Source organism: Pongo abelii, chromosome 22 (genome assembly GCF_028885655.2).
Source record: "Pongo abelii isolate AG06213 chromosome 22, NHGRI_mPonAbe1-v2.0_pri, whole genome shotgun sequence".
Taxonomy (NCBI): Eukaryota; Metazoa; Chordata; class Mammalia; order Primates; family Hominidae; genus Pongo; species Pongo abelii.
Window position 1 is genome coordinate 26,374,918 of NC_072007.2, and position 21,781 is coordinate 26,396,698.

A 21,781-nucleotide genomic window follows, 5' to 3' on the forward strand; every position below is an offset into this window, starting at 1 on the left:
GGGGGCCAGTTAGCAAATATTTTGTGCAGTATAGCTTTCCTTGCAGCTTACTTGGAAATGGATGATTCACCTGTTCTACAGGAAAACATTCTAATTCTTTCCATTTTTTTTTCCTCCTCTTTTCCCTTTTAAGATCAACCACCTCAGAAGAGCCAGATTCCACTTCTGTGGCCAGGACTTTTATATTATGGCTGGTCCGATTGTTTTACCCTGCGTTCTATGCTACTAAACCTTGGATCATTCCTAAAGTACAAATTCTGTTCTCGAACCACAAACAAGGCTAAAAGATCGGAGGAAATTCAGTGAATATACAGGATTGGGGTTGTGTATTTTTAAAAGTATTGAGCTTTATAATGTAATTATTCAAGAAATAGAATCATGGTTTTTTTATGATGTTGCCAGCATTTTAAATTACATGTTTATTAAGTGACATTGCTCAAATAACTACAGAGTGTGCGTGGAAATATTTGCTGTCTGAATAGTTTGGAGATTCAAAGAGAAAAATCAAGCTTCAGAGGTATTAAATTATGACATGCAGAAAAGTTTTTGTTTTGTTCTTAACTGCAACGGTATATATTTAAATCCGATTTAAAGTATTATATGTCCTGGGCCCACCTTACCAGTTGTGCTGTATAGCAGTGTAACGAGAAGCAAAATTTCAATTAGGGTCCCATTAACTGGCATATAATCCTTCTTTAATGTAATAGAGGCTATGGTGTTGCTGTACAAATCTGCTAGAAGCAGATTTTAACCCATGTTTAGTCTCTTTCTTTGGATCTAATGGAATGACTCTTAACTGTTCATTGTCTGCATTGTTTCTCATATTCTTCATTAGTTTAAAGTCTGGAATTAGTCTATAAATGGTCATCGTGGTTACTCAGCTCATCCTAACTTTTATATATCATATATATTTCTACTTACGTATTTTAAATAGTATTTAGAGGTAAAAGCCTAAGTGAACCCAACTGTAATTTCTAAGCTATCCTTATTTCTGGAAGAAGAATTCTACCGCATCAAACCAGACTTTTCCTAGTCCCTGAGACCCTAACTTGTGAGGTATTTTAGTAACATCACAAGTCAGGCTCTTGGGACCTAGGCGGAGGGGAACCAGCAGCTTTGGACCTTATTGATTGTCTGCAGTTACCACCAGAACAAAAGAACATACATAGATTCTGCCTAGGAGAAAAGAACAATGCTTTTCTTTATCATCAGCAATGTTTTCACCATGACCCACCCCCAAAAATACTATTGTCAGAAACTGTACTCTAAAGTGATTACACAGTTGCACTGAAATAGCGTTTGTATTATAACGATCATACAAAAGCAATATAAGAAACCTGTGTAAGAAGCAAAATTAAAATATAAGTGTTTTAAAATGCTTCTTTTGGTGCATTTTAAGGTGGCTAGTATAAGAGGATATCTCTTCAGTTAATGAAGAGAGGGGATATTTATAACTCTTTTCATATGCATTGAAATATATACATTAGCTACTTAAATAAATCCTGTATGTCTCCATATAACTATGGCTCAGACTATGTCATATACAGTTATAATCATGCTTGAGGCCTAGAAATAACATGATTTACAATCTTCTTTATTGACCCTATTAGATTTTACTACCGATTTAAGAAGAATGCTGTTTTATACTTTGTATTTATTGCCAGGGCTTTTCTGAGTCTTCTATCCAAACAACATACTTTATATGTCTTAAAAATTCTAACAATTATTTTGTTACGAGAGTCCAAGAGTGAAAGTTTCACCAATAATCTGGGAAAATATGTCTTTTTAAAAATTTTTACAGTTTACTGTGTACATATCATGGGCCTACGTGAGATAAAACAGTAAACGCCACCTATGAAGTCAAACTGCTTTGACTAGCAACTGCATATGAACTGCATAGTTTTAGTTTTATAAGAATTTTAGTTTTATCAGAGGTAACTATTCCAACCATAAGTAATATGTCATATTTGAAAGTTTAATAGCCATTGCCACATCAGATATGTCTTTCTTGGAGATAGAATCAGTATACTAAATCTATTTAAAAATTTTACAATAATGTTACAAATATGAAGATTCAAAATGGAGATGACAGACTTTCCTTAATAGAAGCAACAAAGTGGCTTCATTCTTTTAACTATTGCCTTAGATGGGTGCCATAAATTATGTGTCTTCTGCATTGTTAAAATAAATTTATGAATGTATTTAGAATACTGTATGGAGTCTTTGTTCACCTTTTTAAAAATTTCTTATAATACCTACTTGAAATATTACAGAATACAAATCATCTATTAGTCATAGTTATTAAAAATTAATATAACAATATCATAAACATATGCATCTATATAAAGCATGCAGAATATGTTTAAGCATGTATGCACACTGTACCTATTCAGATTCTTTATTATTTATATCATCTACTTCATTTATCTAGAAGTTCTGAAATTTTAGGTGTGTGTATGTGTGTGTATAAATATAAGTTTTAAAGCTCCAAATGAAAGGAGGTAATATAAACAGTAAAGAGTTTTGGTAGTATTTATCTTTTATTTCTTTTGACCTCATTCTCGTTGGAATTGAGTATTTTTTAAAACCGTAAGTTTCTTAATACAAAGAAATCTATGTATGTGTGTCTACATGTACATGGAAGCTTGATTACATTTAATAGCAATGTTCACACAATGGGTCTGAAAGTACTTGTAAAAAAGAATATCACATACAAGTATGTGTTTACTGACACCTGTTTTAACATGATCATAAATAATATCTATAAGAGGTTCCATCAAGTTAGTTCCAAAACAATGTAAGGGGTAGATGTTTATTGGCTATAGTGATATCAGATATAGGTTATTCAAACATGAAAATTTTTTAATGTTATCATATTCATGAACCACACTATATATATTAACTTCTGTCTCATAAAAGAAATATACCAAAACTGAATTGAGAATGCAGTGATGTTTGTTCATTTTCACCATAAACATATAAAATGTTTTTTACTGATAATCCTGCACAATTGGAACTTCTCTATGTAAGCCTCCTATATGAACAGTCTTTTGAGAGCATCATTGATAAAGCTTTTCTCTTACTTCATAGAGGTGTATACAGATTTAAGTGGGTGACTTTGTTTATATAAGCTACTTTATGCTGTATGTGCATAGACAGATGCCACTTTTTCTGCATTTCTATCTCAGCTGTCACAGGATAATATCGTTTTAGGGCTTTATGATATGATTTGGAAAATCAGATCATACTAAGCTTAAAATAAAAAGGAGAGATCTACAACAAAGAGCGAGAAAATGATGTGTGTTGCATACAAAAAAAGCAGTGATATTAACAATTCGATGGCTTCCTGGTTGGGAGACCAGCCTGAGCCAGACGCATATATTAAGGGGTGTCTGCTGCCGATGTGAGCTTGCTCAATGCGGTGGAAATGAGGAATCATCTCCTTTCTGACACCAGCTTATTTGTACATTTTAATTTTGAAATAGCCAATCACTGTTTTACATAAATATACTAACCCCTGCCTGATTCATTTTCTTTCCCATATTGTTTGTTAATTTACTGTGAACTTCAAGTTCCTTTTTTTTTGGCAAAAAAAAATCATCATTCAACTTCAACATCTACCAAAGACCAATGAAGTATTAGTTTTTCTTTTGTCTCTTTTGTATTGCTCTGATAATATTGTGATACTCATGCTTTTAACTTTTAATCTCTGTAAGGAAAACATCAATTTTCCAAAATAGCATTTTTTAAAGCCTTTTAGGATCCATCAAGGAAGCCACTCTGGAATTTTGCCAAATCTAAATATGATTATATTTCATTTCAGGGTTCATGGGATCAATATCTTTTTCAGTATAAAAGCCCCAAACACTTTAGTATTCCAGTGGAGCTACAGAAGAGGTGTAGAGATATTCTTAAATCATTTAAGCATCAGGCTGCATTACTAGTGTCTTGAAGAGAAATAAGTATCTCAGGAGAATTATAGTACAAGTTAATTACTAATGAAATTAGAAAGGGTATGTTCTGCCTTAAACTCCTCTTCAAATGGGCAGGCTGGTACATGTGCCTAGGCTTGGTCTAATACACCTTAAATACATAAATGGTTTTACAAGCTGTCATGTTTGGATGAGTTTGAGAAAAGCAGTATATAAAGGGTTAGCTAACGCCCAAATTTTCTTGCCATTTACACATGCAATGCAGCCTACATTTCTGTAGGCAGCAAATGCAGGCATCATTTTGATTGCTTGAATTCTTTTGTTTAATTTTTTACTAGACATTTAACTTAGCACTCAAATCCCACTGATCCCTTAGAGGCTGCATTTAGATAAGGAAAACAAAGTTCCTAATATAGAGAAGTTTAAAACAAAAATCCTGGGCCCTTGTAAACATTTGAGAAATAGACTTTTAGTGTAGCTCTGCAAATACATATTTAGTGTGCAGAAACTTAGGTACCATTATTATCTATCATCATCCTAGTTTTCTTATCTTTCAGTGACCAACTATACAGTCGGTCACATATTTATTTCCTATATGTCTTTATTTCTTGAAAGGTTTAGTAAAAACAGTGTAAAAATTGAGATATCTTCATAAAATGATTCACACCATTTCTTCAATGAGCTAGCTTCAATTTTCATTAAATGTTGCTTTTCTCCACATCTCTACATATTAAATGTAACTTTATGAAGTACATTATCAGCCAATAATATTAACTTGTATGTAATAGTTTACTTGTAGGAATTTGAAAGCAGGTGGAACTTGAAGGTAATTGAGATTAAGTGAATTTGAGATTAAATAGCTTCATTTTACATAAACAGTTAATTTCATGCATATTTTATGGACAACTTAAAAGTGAAAAATTCTGATAAGGTGAACTAAATTTTTCATTATTGATATAAGTAATGTGACTTTAAATCTGTTACCTTAATAATTTCTAAACAAACAAAACAGGTGTAAATATAATCAGGGACTATATCCATTGGGTCAAGTAAATAAGAATAAAAACTTCCTAGGTTTTGTCTTGGCCATATAAGGTTTTTGAGGTGTTTTGGGTTCTTTTGTGTTGATTGATAGATTTAACTTTGCCTCTCTTCTGAGAAGTTTCTCCCTCTTTGTCAATAGGTGTCTGATGATTTGTGAGCCTCAAGTGACTACTCTGTGGAATCACCTGTCCTTGCCTTTGAATTAGCTTTCCGTAGGCCATGAGTCAACATTAGTAGTTTATACATCCAAATTGGTAGGTCTTTATGAAATTCTTCTATGTATTTGTTCTAGACATATAAGTGAAGTATAAGAAATTGTGGATTTACATTGTGGTTGCTTTTACAGCTTCTGGACATCTTTGAGAAAATACTTGGGTGGCATTGAAACACCAGCCAATGGAAGCATTTGATTTTGTAGAATTTTGAAATGCAGTGCCTTACTCGTAGTACACTTCCTTGTCTTGGGGGTGGGAAGACCAGTCTGTAGCTAACTTATTACTGTCTTATACATCACGCTAAAGCCCAGTCTGGGCATTTGTAAACCTCGGGGAGGTTTCTACTTTAGACAACACTTTTTGTTGAGGGATTACACCACAGTCAGTTCCCTCCATTTCTCCCTCTCTTCCTGGCCCCCTCCCACCCAACATGGAGCCTTTTCAACTTCTTCAAAGAAGTGGGAAAAAAAAGTAGACTCTTTATTAATGGCAGAAAACAAACTGACTGCTGTACTTCCGAGGCAGCTCTCTAATAATAAAGCAGAGCAGGCACTGCAACAAAGAATTCTTGAATGTACTAAATATATAGGGAAGCCTATTTAAATTCACCAGAGGGGCTTAGAGGACAAGCAGCAGAAAGTTTAGAATTCAATTCAAGCCATGCCAGAAAATGAAAATGTACTTAAAAAAGGATTTCTGAAACAATTGTTCAAAGAAATGTCAACTTTTAAGGTTCTTTCTAGAAGAATGAAATTTGTACTCTAATTTGTGTGGTGACTTTTTCAATTAGAGAGGAAAAGTGATTAACAGAATCTCAAAGGAATTGTATCTTATGTTTAAAGAAAACGTGTTTTCTTTCCATAGGATGTTCTCTAGTGAGGGCCACCTAGTGCACTGACTAAAAACAACCAAATATATTTATGGGACAAAGAGATAATGTATTTTTTTTTTTTAGCAATTAGACATATAACAAATGCTCATCTTACTTTGAAAGAAAAATATTCAACTTTATATTCTTTCTAGTTCATTTTCTCGCATTCAGCTCTACGATTTAAAATATTTTAATTGTTACTCTGAAAGAGCAATTTGCTGATAAATAATAGGACTATGTGTTTCTAAATTTAAGAGATAAAAAAGTGATCCCTACCTTATCTCTTAGTGATTGAGTCAAGAAATTATCGTTGCCCATTATTTACCTATCTATAAGACATGTGCTTCTATAAGGAATACCCACATCTATAAGAATATATATTTTATTAATCACAATGTTGACTTTCTTTCTTTATAAAAACTGCTTATAAAGGTCCCAGCACTCTGGGAGGCCGAGGCAGGTGGATCACGAGGTCAGGAGATCGAGACCATCCTGGCTAACACTGTGAAACCCCATCTCTACCAAAAATACAAAAAATTAGCCGGGCATGGTGGCAGGTGCCTGTAGTCCTAGCTACTTGGGAGGCTGAGGCAGGAGAATGGTGTGAACCCGGGAAGCGGAGCTTGCAGTGAGCCGAGATCACGCCACTGCACTCCAGCCTGGGCGAGAGAGAGACTCTGTCTCAAAAAAAAAAAAAAAAAACTGCTCATAAATTTTATTCAAGGCCAGTATGGTCTTGACTGATTAATGAAATTTCATGCAGGCTTTCCTTAATATCTTATTTTAGAAGTAACATAGATATTGGAAAAAAAAAGATCGTTTTTCTTTGTCCTCAAGGATTGCAAGTTTTAAAGAGAATGGAGGCTTGGACTTGCTAGTGACTATCTTTGTTGCCATTGTGGAGAGATTCTACCTGAGAATGAAACCCACATGGAATTCATCAGTTCAGCAGTATAATTTGTCAGCTTAAAATAAGATATTTATTTATTAATGCATCTATTCTTCCCACCCTCCCCCAAGTTCCTCTGCTGGCTCTGCCTCTCTCTCACCTGATATTTTCTCCCTCTTTCTTTCTGTTTCTCTTTCTCTCTAGTGTTGACTTCATTCTCAGGTAAGCTTTCTGAACGTGGTGGCAAAGATGGCCACGCACTTCAGACTTGCATCATGCGTCATCCTACAGCCTGTGAATCCAGGAAAAATAAACAAACAAAAAGATTCTCTTTATGCCAACATCAATTTCAGTTGTCAGAAAATCTTGGATTGGCTCTGTTTTGGTGACATGCCCATATGTGGATCCATTTATTTGATAAACAAGGACTACTCTGATTGGATGGCCAATGTAGGGAGGCAAAAGAAGACTAGCCTATCAAGGTCATGAGGAATGAGTGAGGGTCTGTCAGTGGTAGAAAGTGAAAGGAATTTAAAGCAGGCGGGAATGTAATGGAACACACAACCACCACCACACATTTTTTAATTACTGAGTATAATGATGATTGATAGGCTTTTGAAAATGTTTGTCTTGGTAAACTCACTGGTACCTATCAATGTGCGAGTAACATTAGTTTATTTTGCCAAATGTCCTCTTACAGCATGGAAACTATAAAACATCTGCTGCAGCAAATCTCAACCTTGAGTGTCATGAGATTAATTACTTTTATTAACACTTTCCATAAGCATTTAACATATGACATATACCAGGAAAGTCAGCATTTGGTCTCATTTAGGAATTTGAAATTTTAAAAATTATTTAAGATTACTAGAAATTGTTTGGTAAAGAAGAGATGATTATTTTTTTCTGTAGTCTATTGTGTCTATCCTTAACCACCATATGAACCGGCCATTTCCTTACAACAAATTTTATATCCTCCCCACTTTTACCTCCAATGTTAGAGATAATTAGTGCTGATTCTTGGAAATTTTTATTTTTGTTTATGAATTAATTTCTTCCACTACTATTATACATACATATATATATATTCATTATATATACATATGTGTGTGTGTGTTTGTGTGTATGATGTATATATGATGGCTACAGTTATAAAATGAGGATGTTAGATTCTTATTCCTTATCCTTTACCTTGTTGCTCTTTTGTTTATCATAGTATGACCTGGGTGGTTTTTAACATTTTACCATCAAGAACTACTATTTAGGAATCTTCCTCAATGAGAAAGGATTAATTTACTATGAATAATGGTTCTAATGCAAAACATTTTGGGCTTTTGTTGTGATGCAGATGAGCAAAGCCATAAATATAATTTAGAGAGTTTGAAAATGTATTTTAACATTCACAATTCTTCTTACTAATTAATCAAATTACAAAATTATGCTGTGGCTTCCAGTATATTAAAATAAGTTGTCATATTTGGAGCATCTGTTTATGGTCCTATTATGAATATGTATTTCTAAAGGGCTGAAATATAGATTGCCATAAACAATGTTTGCAATTTAGTCTGTGGAAAAATGAAACCTACTTCCCTTCACAATGCTTGTTTATTTCCCACGAAGTAAATCTTCCAGATTGTATTTTATCATTCCCTTATCAAGACGGAGGAAAAAAGACTTGGGTCTTACTTAAGCCTTGCTGATTGGTTAAGAAAAGAGATGGCTGTCATCGGCAGCCTTGCCAGACACTGTACTGTGGCTCCAGACAGTCAGCTGGTACTATCGTTTTGTCTCAACTATAAATCACAGTCTCGTAATGGCCAAGGCTGACACCTTGACATTTTCAAGAAGAGTAAAAGACCTGATTTGAATGGAAATCAATTTCATTTCACAAATCTTGGGTGACTACTCCAAGCCTTTTCTTGTGTCTTCTTGAGACTTATTTGGGATTTTCATGATCATCAGAGGATTATTTGAGTGTTATATTATGACTTTTTAAAGCTATAAAACCATATTCTTATTTCCTTCTTCATTCCTAACATGAGAAAATTGATTTTTAAAGTTTTATGTAAGAAAAATCACTAATAAGCACTGATAGTTTTTAAAATGTCAATAGCAGCCAATGCTATTTAGTTTTGCAAAACTTTTGTAAAATGTTCTCTGATTGAAAAGTACAAGCTGTGTACACACGTATCCAGATTAACCTTTGATTACCTGATAATAAATATTAGCAATTATTAAGTGATTTTGCACTTCAATCAAGCAGGTCTCAATGAAACTTAAAATCTTTTGAAAAGTATTTTCACTTTTATGTTCTTAGACATAACAAGAAAGTTTTAAGCTTTAAATTTTAAGTATTCTAGAGCCAATGATGACTAATAAGTACTTAATTATGTTAGATGGGACCTTGCATTAAATTGCATCAGATCTTTTGGCCATTCGACCCAAGTGACGTAGAAATAATTTGATACTTTACTAGTAAGAAAAGAAATTCTTTTTAGGGCTTTTAGGAGCTTGGCACTGAATGTTTAAAATTTTTAATATACTTACTCTGTTACATCTTTCTCCTTTAGAAGAATACTACAATTTCTTTAAAAGCATGGAGGGGAAGACATTTCTTCTTTCCTGGTGTTTTGTCTTGATCCCTCTCCAAGAGTGATCTAAGCTCAGTAAAGCCTTGGTCTTCTAGACACAATATTAATAGAAAATGTTAACCTTACCTATCTCTCTTTTTTGAGTATGGAGGGATTACCACAATGCCTTGTGATGATTTCTCTTCATCTTCATTATTAGTCCTCAACTTTGTCTCAAATCATAATTTTAAACAGATAAACTTTGATTGTTAAATTCATTATTTTGTAAAGCCCTATGAACCAGTGAAATTACACACAGTTACAAACAGGATTCCCAACCCTTAAATCTTTTTATTCATCCTTCTATCCATCTATTCATTCATTCATAATCTATACAGAACATGATCCTACTGAGGTCATGAGTTCGAGACCAGCCCGACCAACATGGAAAAACCCTGTCTCTACTAAAAATACAAAATTAGCCAGGCATGGTGGCACATGCCTGTAATCCCAGCTACTCGGGAGGCTGAGGCAGGAGAATCGCTTGAACCCGGGAGGCAGAGGTTGTGGTGAGCCAAGATTGTGCCATTGCACTCCAGCCTGGGCAACAAGAGCAAAACTCCGTCAAAAAAAAAAAAAAAAAGAAAAAGAAAAAGGAACATGATCCTATGCTACATAGGTGGGAAATATAAAATAAAATTAGAATTCCTTCTTTACAAAATACATTCTTATGATAATTTGTTTAAAAAACAAAAAAGTTATCAAGTCAGAAAGTGATCTATCCACAAAGGAGATGTAAACACAACGTTCTGATGTTTCAGGATTCTAGAAAAGGCATTTTTTGTTGTTGTTGTTTTTTGGTTGGTTGGTTGTTTTTTTGATGGAGTCGCTCTGTCACCCAGGCTAGAGTGCAGTGGCACGATCTTGGCTCCCTTCAACCTCCGCCTCCCGAGTTCAAGCGATTCTCTTGCTTCAGCCTCCAGAGTAGCTGGGACTACAGGCTCCCGCCACCACACCTAGCTAATTTTTTTGTATTTTTAGTAGAGATGGGGTTTCACCATGTTAGCCAGGATGGTCTCGATCTCCTGACCTCATGATCCTCCTGCCTCGGCCTCCCAAAGTGCTGGGCTTACAGGCATGAGCCACTGTGCTTGGCCTGAAAAGGCATTTATTTTAGTCATTGAAAATCAAGAACAGTTCCTTGGTGGAGGCTGCATTTAGCTGGTCCCTAGATAGGAAGGAGTTCTAGAGACAGTGATGGAAGGGCTTGGGTTTCTGGGAGAATATACAGTGTATACAAATGTGCAGGAACAGGAAAGCTGGGCTATGTTTGGCAATGAATGTTGTTGCAAAGTTAGGTGCGTTGTTGGAAAGTTAGTAATTGAGTGCCTAATAAAAAGTAAGCTGAAATCAGTTGATGGAGTAGCTACAGAGGTCAGGGAGGCTCTCCTGGGGATTGTGCAATTTTACAATGAAGTAGGCACTGAGGACCTTTTAAATATTTGGAGACAGACGCAAGGATGTAAAGTGCAAGATTAATCTGTTTCCAGTCAATATGGCTTAATACTCCAATCCAGAGGACCTGTCAGAACTACTGAGCAAGCTTTATGTAGACACACCATTTTTCCTACCCCATAAATTCTGACTCACTAGGTCTGGGGTAGAGAATGTGCAGGTGTGTTTTGTAAAAGCTCCTAGATGACTGGCTAACACACAAATTGAGAAAGAGTTGGATAGAGAATGCTGAAATGAGAAAATATAAGGGATTATTAGATAGAAATAAAGACTATTGCAATGTGTAGGAAGAACAAAAATGGAGATATAAACCAGGGTTTCCTAACATGAACTTCACATGTCCCTAGACTTTTGGGGTTTTATGTTCCCATGAGAGCGCATGTAATATTTTGAGTGTATGTCTATTTTTTTTCTGGAAAAGGTGATCTAATCATGTATATAATATTTTCAAAGACTAAAATCACCCAAAATTAGGAACTACTAGGGCCAGTTAGTATGAAGTAAAGGGGAGAAAGTTCATGCATCTACAATTGGAAGTATTTAATGACAGAGTAGATTGCATAGGGATGAAATTTGTGTCAAGAAAGAAAGGTAGAGAAGATTTCATAAAGTTTTTCTACCTGTTGATACTAAAAGAATTAGAATCATCATATTCCTTTTGTGAATTAACATTAACTTCCCCTTAGACTTGTATTTCAGTTAATAGAACGTTGATATTAGGCGTGGTATGAATGTGGCACCACAGGAAGATGTTGAAGCAGTAGTGAAAAATTTCGAGATGACTAACATAGCTTCAGAAATCATTCTTCTAGAAACATAGTTGAACACTTTTGAAGTTAGGGATCAGGTTGCTTCCATCTTGTTGCTCTAGTAGAAATGCAAGGAGAAAAATAAAGGCACTGCACTCCCTTTTAAGAAAACAATTTGGAATTTTTATAAACAGAATCTACTATGTCCTTAGAACTTAATCACAAGTTACACAAAGTTTTGGAACGGAGGGGTGCATGAAAATGCAGACTTAATTCTAGGTAGTTATTTACCCAGCTAAAAATCAGAAGAAAAAAAGCGGTAGATATTGAAGAAAAACTATCAACCTGTCATAATGAACATCAACAATTTTGAAGCATCTGATAATAAATGAACCCAACCATAATATGAGGACATTTATCTCAACCTTCTCCTTAAATAATATATTTTGCTTAGAAAGATGTACAGATTTCTTTATAACATATCTTATGACACATTTTAACACCTGTCTTATACAGGTGATTCATATCCTGAAAAGATTAGAACCCTTCCAGGTTCAACTGGAAACATAATATTACTGGTTGCAAATGCAGTTAAACCTATTGCAATGTTACTAAACCTACTGGTCTTGAACCATTTTAAAACAATTTAAGATATTTTCACATTATCTAAAGATAACTAGGTTTTTTACAGAATAAATTAAAGTCTAGGGAAGGACAAAAGAAAAAGTAACAAAATAAAGTCTTACAGATCAATGATAGGAAATGTTCATTTCATAAAATTATAAAATGAAAAATTCCAGACTAAATAGAAAAACAAAAACAACTATTAGTCTCATCAGCCAGAGAATAGCTCCTATTATCATACAATGTAAACTCATGTGCTCTATCTCTCTCCGCCATCACATACATGCACTCAATATTGTTATAATCTTTTGTAACTTGTTTTTCAATTGTTATATACCGAATACTTTCCCACATATTATTTTATCATATGCTTATTTTGTTATTGTTTTATAATACACTAATATAATTTATTTAACCAGTCAGCTCACAGGTGTACATTGAATTTACTTCCACCTTATTTTTAACTAATATAAACACTACTATGTTGATAAATATACATACATATAATTATATGTAGTGATTCCCTGGGTATATTCATTGGAACAGATGATAATGGCCTGAATGAAGGTGATGGCAGTGGGATTAGAAAGGCAAAGAGGGATCAGAGAAAATTTAGAAGGTAGAATTAACAGTCAAGTGATTGACTGTACAGTTGAATGATATCTGGAAAACGTAAACCAAAATAATTACCTCCTAACATTATGCTGTTGCTCTATTTTTCTCCGCTCATTTGATCTATAACATTTATTTCTTTCATGGGAAGGAAGATGCAATCAAGAATAGAATAAACAGAAGATTTGAAGTGACTGGTAGATTGTTTTTTAAATTTATAGCAAGTGTAATGAGCTCTAAATAAATTGGTCTGGTTTGGAAGAGATAGACTCACAAGAAAAAAAAATGGTTTTACTTTAATTTCTAAAGTTTATGTCCAGAAATATTAGCCTAATCCTAGAGACCTGGATCATAGAACTTATCATAGTTAACTATCAAATAGAGAAGACTTTAGGATATGATCTGAAGGTAGTCATCCATCATATAGAACACCATGGTACTTTCTAGACTGGGGTCAGTGAAGAGACTAGTATCCTAGAGAGAGAAGAAAAAATTGAATATAGGCAAATATTCCTTACTTCACTCCTAGTTTTACACTAGTGGTCACTAGTGTCCTAGAGAGAAAAGAGAAAATTGAATATAGGCAAATATTCCCTATTTCACTGCTAGTTTTACAACCTCTAGGGGAGAGAGTGAAAATCAGAGATGTGTAATTCCACCTTTATTATACACTAAATTCTCATACATTCTAGAATATTCTAGTCCATTTTAATATTGTAGATACAATAGTAATAACAACTATTGTTCTAGATTTTCTTTTCCTTTTCAGTGAGTGAATTAAGAACCTTGAAAACTGGAATCTTTTCTTCATGGAGCTTATCCAGGGGTAGCATAGGACATAGTCTTTTTTGTTTTTTCTAAGGTTCATTCAGACTTTACTTTTTCTTCTTTTGTCTTTATGCAGATAATCAAGTACTTGATCCTTAGCAGATAGGCTCATTTATTCACTTACTCAGTCAACAAATACATTAAATACCTTCCATATGGAAAGCAAGTTATTTTAAGTTGTAAAATTAGTTTCAGCTACAATTTATTGTATTGTATTTTTTTAATGTTAATTGAACATATCAAGGCCTTTATGCTCGTTGGAGCATATGCTTCACACAGATCTCACTTAGTATTTTAGGATTATAATTAGAAATAAACAAAGCAGGCCAGGCGCAGTAGCTCACGCCTGTAATCCTCACACTTTGGGAGGCTGAGGCAGGTGGATCACCTGAGGTCAGAAGTTTGAGACCAGCCTGGCCAACATGGCAAAACTCCATTTCTACTAAAAATACAAAAATTAGCCAGGCGTGGTGGTGCATAACTCCCAGCTACTTGGGAGGCTGAGGCAGGAGAATTGCTTGAACCTGGGAGGCAGAGGTTGCAGTGAGCCAAGATCGCACCACTGCACTCCAGCTTGGGTGACAGTGAGACTTTTAAAAACAAACAAACTACAACAACAAAACACAAAGCACAAACACACAGAGACACACCTACCCACAAGCCTGTAAGAAATATTGATGATGGTGCTAAAGAAAATGTGTGAAGAAACAGTTCAGAAAGACTGTCATGGCACATCTTTTCAAAATCATTGACTAAACACACCAAGAGAAAAAAAAGAATGATTTCTTTGTTAGTGCTTCTAATATCTTTCCCGAGAATTCAAGTGGAACAGAGAATCCAGTGAAATTTGGTGCTTTGCATCATTACTAAGCTCATATCTGCAAGCTAATCATGTGTGATAAGGCTAAAATGTAAAAGCATTTGAATCAATAGCTCTTTCAGATGTTTTTCTGATAAAATTGCTTCATTTACTTTCCTAACTAATTTATATAAGTGAAAAGATTAAGAGAAAAACTTATATTAGGAGTAACAGGATCCAAAGAATGTATTGAACTTCATTGTTTTAGTTGGTATCTTTGCAAGCCTTTTAATAATCTGATCTCAGAAACATCTATCTTAGAAAGGGGTATACTTTCTGGCTTCATTTACTTGAAAATAAATTAAGTTAGGGTCATAAGCAGAGGTTAGGTTACTTCTACCTGGAAATTAATCAGAAATTTGATTTTGCCCTTTGTATTGCTTTTCTGCCCCCACACCTCAACACACCTTCTGTCGTACAATCCTAAAGCTCCCTTTCTTGCATCGTGGCAGTTTAAAGGAATTTGAAGTTGTGGATTTCCATATTTACATAATTATATACTGAATATATAATATAATAGGGTAGGGTAAAGTGTTTTTAAAAGATGTGACATCTTAAAGAAAATCCACAGATATCATAAGTGAGTCTAATTTATTGGCAAATTTCAGGCTATGTTCTTAGTCATATTTCTGCTAGAAGAAACCTACTTTCCATTTTGTGTTTTCTCATTTGCATTACTGCAAAGTTATTCATGCATATGAAAAGGATATTATTCAGCTCTGTATTCCTTTCTCTCCTTATTCCAAACCCAATGGTTTTATGAGTTATACATAAAGAAACACACTGCTGTATCTATATGTTCATACATAGATATCTATGTGATTCAATTTGGTATTACAGCTGGATAGCAACCCCAAGTGATAACATTATGTGCTACATGTGTCTTATTACATCATTAATGACATACCAAAATTGTCAAATATGTTGAAATCCAACAATTGTAACTGACAAGCTTTAGCATGATTTGCCTCCATTGGGAATGAAAAAGAAATAGAGGAATGTATTTCTGAATTCTTCCTCAAAGTGCATGTGGTTGTATGATAAGCTCTTGTTTCTTACCTGCTAATATTTTTAGTGAGATGCTGTTGTTACAGTATTCATGGTAACTGGTTTCTGAAGTTTTTATGTGCATAAAGCCATATCATCTCCTACATTGAAATTCCAGTGATATTCCAGAAGGAACTATGAAGGTGAACTGGCAAGAAGAAAGATGACCAACCTGACAGGGCTTTTTCCTTTCTCTAATGTTTGATTCTTCTTATCTCAATATCCCAAGGAAATTATTTCACTTGAAAGTTTAGGCAGAATCCACAGAAAAAAAAACAAACAAATTCTCTTTTCTACTCTCCAGTTCTACTCCTACCCCTTAGAAAAGCAAATGGTATTGCTTCAATTCCTGAAAGTTTTTCCTTAAAATATCTTGGCATTTGCGAGGCAGAGGAAAATAGGGTTGACAGTGAATTTCATGGACACAAACCTCATTCATGACAATGATGAGGTATTCAAGATTTCTCACCCTTTGTGTCCTGCTTTATGTGTATTTAGGGATGGCATGAAGGAGGAGAAAGAGGAAGCTTATACTTTTCTCTTTAAAATTAATTCCCATTTAGCCATTAAAGAGTGGAGTCGTTTTTAAGCCTAGAAGACATTGTAATTGCATTTTCCTTTTCAATAATTGTAGCAGATATGAAAGTGAATAGACAATGGCAGTCACATACAGAATAACCTGGTTTCCTAGATGGACCCACTTGTCGGAGATCAAACGGCTACAGCACATTTAGGGTTACACTCTCTTTCCCTTCCTCCTTATTCTCAACTGCAGTGGAGCTTGTTCCAAAGTTGCCATGGTAACACTATATCTGGCTGCTAGCTCTGTCGTAAGTTATTGAACTGAGACTGGCTTTTGGTTTAGCAGATAATTAGGTTCTGTCTCACAGGTTCATTTTCCTGTGACTGGGACGTGAATATGACCTACAGCTGTCCTCAATTTCAGTGTCACAGACAAAACTTTAACCCTTCCAAGCTCCTCTGGCACACTCCTAAGCACCGCTTGTGTGATAGAGGAAGTCCAGTGTATCTCACCCATACCTTGAGGAGGATTACCAAGTCTTCATTTTATTTTTTATCTTTAGTATAACACTAAAGAAAATATAGTTAAGGTTGTACACATAGAGCATTTTCAAAATAAAAAATATAACAACAATGTAATATATAGTTATGTATTTTATATATACTACATGAAACTTTTTGTAGTCATATTATTTCCTTGAGTCTCTAATAATTTTTAAGTCACACTGAAATTTCTTTTGTTATAATTAGGAATCCACAGAATTTCAATTTCAAAACCTCTATTCTCAGAAATATTAGGTGGGTACTTTTATTCTCAGCTTTGAGAACTGTCTACCAGTTCATTGACACCCCTCTCTCTTCTCTTATGTACCCTGAATTATAGCTGACATTAAAAGGTTCCACTGGAGTCACAGGCAGACCCATATGACAGGGAACACCGCTACCACTCTACTAAATGCCAAAATGTTCACTCAGGGCTTAAATCTTGCTGGCTTGGAAAACTAGCTACTTTTGCATGTTGTATTTGGAAGATTTCAATCAGTTAAATAGCTGCCCTTTGTTTAAGACAAAGAAGCATAACTTTGGGAACAGATATTGAATTCACAATATCCATGGCAACACAGAGAGCTGTGGAATTACTAAGAGAAGATGTGCCTTTGTATGTCAAACCATGGGAAAGACCTTCAAGGAAATCTGTTTAAAAATTTTAGTGTGTATCACCTAGAAGCTTAACATGAAAAGGTAAGAAAATAAAAGGGACAGTTGAGTTTACCAGAATTAAAACATGAGTTAAAGGAATTCCATACCCTAATTGGCTGAAGGATCACCTAATCATGTTAATAGTGATAGGTAAAATTTGTGAAACGGAAGATTAGAAGATTCAACAATTGCATATTGGACTTACGATGTGTGTGTGTGTGTGTGCGCGCGCGTGCGCGCATGTGCACAGGCATATGTCCCTCATAGACTGTACTCTATTTTAATCCGTGCCTTTCATTCTCGAACTCTAGATGACAAGAGCACCTCAAAGGCAGCAGCCTCAAGGAGCAGCCATGGCCCCAGAGTTGTCCCACGGATGCAGAAAACTTAATGGAGGAGGCTGAGGTCAGAATGGGAAGAGTTTTTAAAAAGTAAAAAGGGGAGCTAATATGTGAGGAACTGATTGCTGTGCATTATTTTCCGCTGAACAGACCACAGACCTTCTTTTAACTTCTAATCTCAAGCACATAGCAGCTGTTGTTTTCATATTAAAGATCAGTAAGTGTTTGTTGAATGAATGTATAAATTCTTCCCCAATCTCTGTTCCATGTAATAAGAACTAAGTTAGCATTCAATTATAAAGAGGACTTAGAAAGTCTGCAGGCATTTTTGATCAAAAATCCTTTTAACTGCCTTCTCATGGTTCCCGGTAACACCTAAGCCCAAAAAACTCAGGTCATTTCTTGCCTGTACTGTTGCAATAGCCTCATAATAACTAGTCTTCTCCTTTATCAACCACAGTCGTCTCCACTACACAAAGAAGAGAGGGTGCTAATCTAAAGTGTAAATTATTTTAAATCAGCACCCTCCTCGTAATTTCCCAGTGGTTTTTCCTGTCATAAGAATAACATGCAAAATTCCTTGCTTGCAAAGCCAGGTATGACCTTGCCCCGTCTACCTTACTGGCATCGTCTCTCATGACTCTTCCCCTTTTTCACTCTCCATCTTGCCTTTTCCCAACCATGCCTGCTAGTGAGCCTTAGCCCTTGTGTTCTCTCTGCCAGGGATGCATGACTGGCTTCTTTACTTTATTCTGATCTCTCTGCTCAAATGTCATCTTTTTAGAGATACCTTTCCTAAACATCTTTAAAAGTACCCCATTAACTGTGAAACACCTTTCCTGCTTTAAGTTTTCTTCATAGTACTTATCACTTCCTGATATTATGTTAGACAACAAGCAAATAAGTATATGCGTATATGCTGTTCCCAGTAAAATATAAGCTCCGTTTGAACAGGAGCCTTGATTATTCCTGAGTATACCCATAGTGCCCAGAACCTAGTAGGGCTTTAATAAATATTGGGGCTTTAATAAATATTAGATTCATTTGTTGAATGAAAAAATAAATGAATACCTTGAATAAAGATATCCAGGTAGAGTGTCTGGGCAGCCCAACCTATGTGAAGCCAGTACAAGAATGTTTCTGTGACATAATGAATGCAATTATTCCTCTAAATGATGAACTTGCATGAGTACACGAGGATAAAATTAAGCACGTAGTTTAGATTTCTGCAAGTCTCTTCCTCAGATTGAGAAAAAACAAAGAAATTGAGCTTATTCTCACCTCATTCTTACATGAACTAAATCCAGAATAAAGCACCATTTATATACCAAGCACATCCCTACCTCAGCCACTCATGGAATACTTTATCTGTAAAGGGACAGATAGTAAATATTTTTGGCTTTGGGGACCGTACAGTCTGTGTCGCCACTACTCAGCACTTCTGTTGAGGTGTGGAATCAGCCCTAGACAACACATAAACAAATGGGTGTGGCTGTGTTCCAATAAAATGTTATTTATAAAACTAGGAAATCAGCAGATTTAGCCCACAGGCTGTAGTTTGCTGACCCTTGAATTAGAGAGTCTTCCCCAAATCCTCTTCCCAAGTTGTTGAAAGTATGCCCATAGGACCATGGCTCCCTCACCTGGTTCTTTCGAGAAATGAGACAAATTCAGGGATGGTTGGAGGGTGGAACACCTACATGTGACATGACTATTGAGCCCAATTTCTTTCCTTTTATCTCTTTAAAGTGAGTCAGGTCTTAACATTAAACTGTCTCTAAAGTAGCAATAACTGGGCCTTGTCAGATACTCCCAATGACAAAATTTCTTCTTGGAGAATGAATGAGGGTTGCATACAGCAATGTGTTGGTAAGTGTTTAGCAACTGGCTCTCTTACTGATTTCTGTAGTGTAAATTCTCCCATCCTGGCCATCTGAAACTACCAATATGATGTCACTTAATGTAGAGTTGGGAAAAGACAGTCTCTTGAATCAGTATGAGCTGGTTCCAGGCCACTGCTGAACACATATTTAAAAGCTACAATAGCTCTGCTCACTGCCATTGCAGAGTCTGGAGGAAAGAGTAGTGGGCTTGATAGGAGCAATTGGCTGGATAATCTTTTGCAATGCCAACAAATAATGAAAAAGCATATAAATATAATGCTGTATAGAAAGCTCTCAAGTTCAGTGTTTGGTTAAAATACATACTCAGTAAATGGTAGCTATTATCATCTTAGTTTAAGTTATTGCAAGCATTAAAATTAAATGTTTAGCTACAGACTCAATCCAATTTTAATGTCATTGTGTTAATAAGGCCTCTTAACATTGAAGCAAGAAAGATAAAGGAATTTTTTTGTAGCTATTCACGATTCTGCCCAGCTCAAGGTAAAGATAGCAACAAAATACTCCAACCAGAATAAAAGAAGTCTCCACTTGACTGCAGCTCTTCACAACACTTCACAAGGGTCAAGCTGTGTTAGTGTCCTTCAGTGTTAAACAGAATTCGTCTTAAGAGAATAGTTCAATTATTGATTGAATAGTAGGTTCAAGTTGACTATAATCCCAACTAATACACTCTAAGACCAGGGATGGGCCAACAGAAGGGTAAAGTTTTCCACTCAAGTCTCGAGGCAAACACTCAGATAGAAGTAGTAATATGGATGCCTTCTATTATTTGGTCACATACAATACTGCTCCAGGCCAGTTGTGCAAAACTGGTGAAATAAAAGGCAAAAATATTGACAACAGTTTGGGTAACTGGATTCCAAAATGGGCATCCATCTAACAGAAATTAATGAAAAAAAAGTATATGGACCTTGAAAGACATTAACACACAGTTTAGGTTTGAACACTCAGTATTTGCTAGAAAAGACTAACATATGCTGTTTTGAATACTACAAAAGTGCTTTCTGAATCATTTACTCTCAAACCTCCTCCACGCATTCCCCTCCATCTATAACGCTTTCTGCACATCTGTAAAAGGTATGACTTAGTGTTTGGTCTGTGAAATAAAGTTAAAAAGGAAGCATTTCTCTTTACATTCTAGCTAATGTTGATATTTTTCTCATGCTTCTATTAGCACATAATTCAGATACATTAGTTTTGAAGTTTTGAATCTGCTCTGTTTCTTGAGGGCTCTCTGTTCTAGATCAACATTATCTGTGGAACACCAGCCAAGTCCTGGGCAGAATCCTCCCTGTTGTCCAAATATTACTGAATCAGTTGAGTTTTCTCTGTTTTCAATGAATTATTCCATATGTTTATTTGCTGCATTTTCTTTTGGCTTTCTGTTCACAGTAAATAATAGCTTTTGTTTTTAAAAACTTCTATTATGAAAATTCCAGATATATGCAAATTAGAGAGAATAGCATAATGAACCTCTATGTGCTTATCACACATACAGGTTCAACTAATTAAATTATATCAATTTATGGCCAATCTGGTTTCATTTATAACATCATTCGCTCATTCCTAACTCCCTGGATTATTTGATTGATATATGTTTCTAAAGTTCCTTTTAATCTATAGGTTCCCCCTCTCATTTAATCTTTTGCAACTTATTTATTGATGAAACTGGGTTATTTGTCCTTTATTGTTTCTCTCATTCTGAAATATGCTGTAATGTTCTTCTTTCCTGTATTTTCTGTAAGCTTTGAGCTAGGCAGAAATATTTTAATCAGATTCCTTTTTTTTTTCTTTTAGCAAGATTTCTTCATAAATAATATTGTATGTGTTCATGAAAATAGAAATAAAAATTGAAATAAAAAAGAAATAACAGAAAAAGGACAGAAATTTTTAAATTTTTTTAATGAAAACAGATAATAAATGACATTGTAATAAATCCCAACAGAACATAGAGATCCTGACTTTATTGAAGTTACTGGGAGGATGTTTGTGATTTTAAAACTATATATTATGGTTATGTCATCTAAAAATCAAATATTCAAGCACATATATTAAAATT

General features: G+C 34.9%; 1 protein-coding gene across 6 annotated transcripts in view; it reads left to right on the top strand.

The window, feature by feature from the left end:
* The window catches only part of LOC100936428 (uncharacterized), a 600,254-nt gene that overhangs the window by 545,082 nt on the left and 33,391 nt on the right, over positions 1-21,781 (top strand). For 4 of the 6 annotated variants that reach the window (XR_008517430.2, XR_008517435.2, XR_008517431.2 and 1 more), the window contains exons 6-7: positions 134-5,230; positions 17,789-17,882. The gene's annotated coding sequence lies outside the window, so the exon portion shown is untranslated. Of the gene's footprint in view, positions 1-133; positions 5,231-17,788; positions 21,665-21,781 lie in introns of those variants that run through there. The other 2 variants (XR_002912766.3, XR_008517428.2) reach the window with 2 other exon arrangements.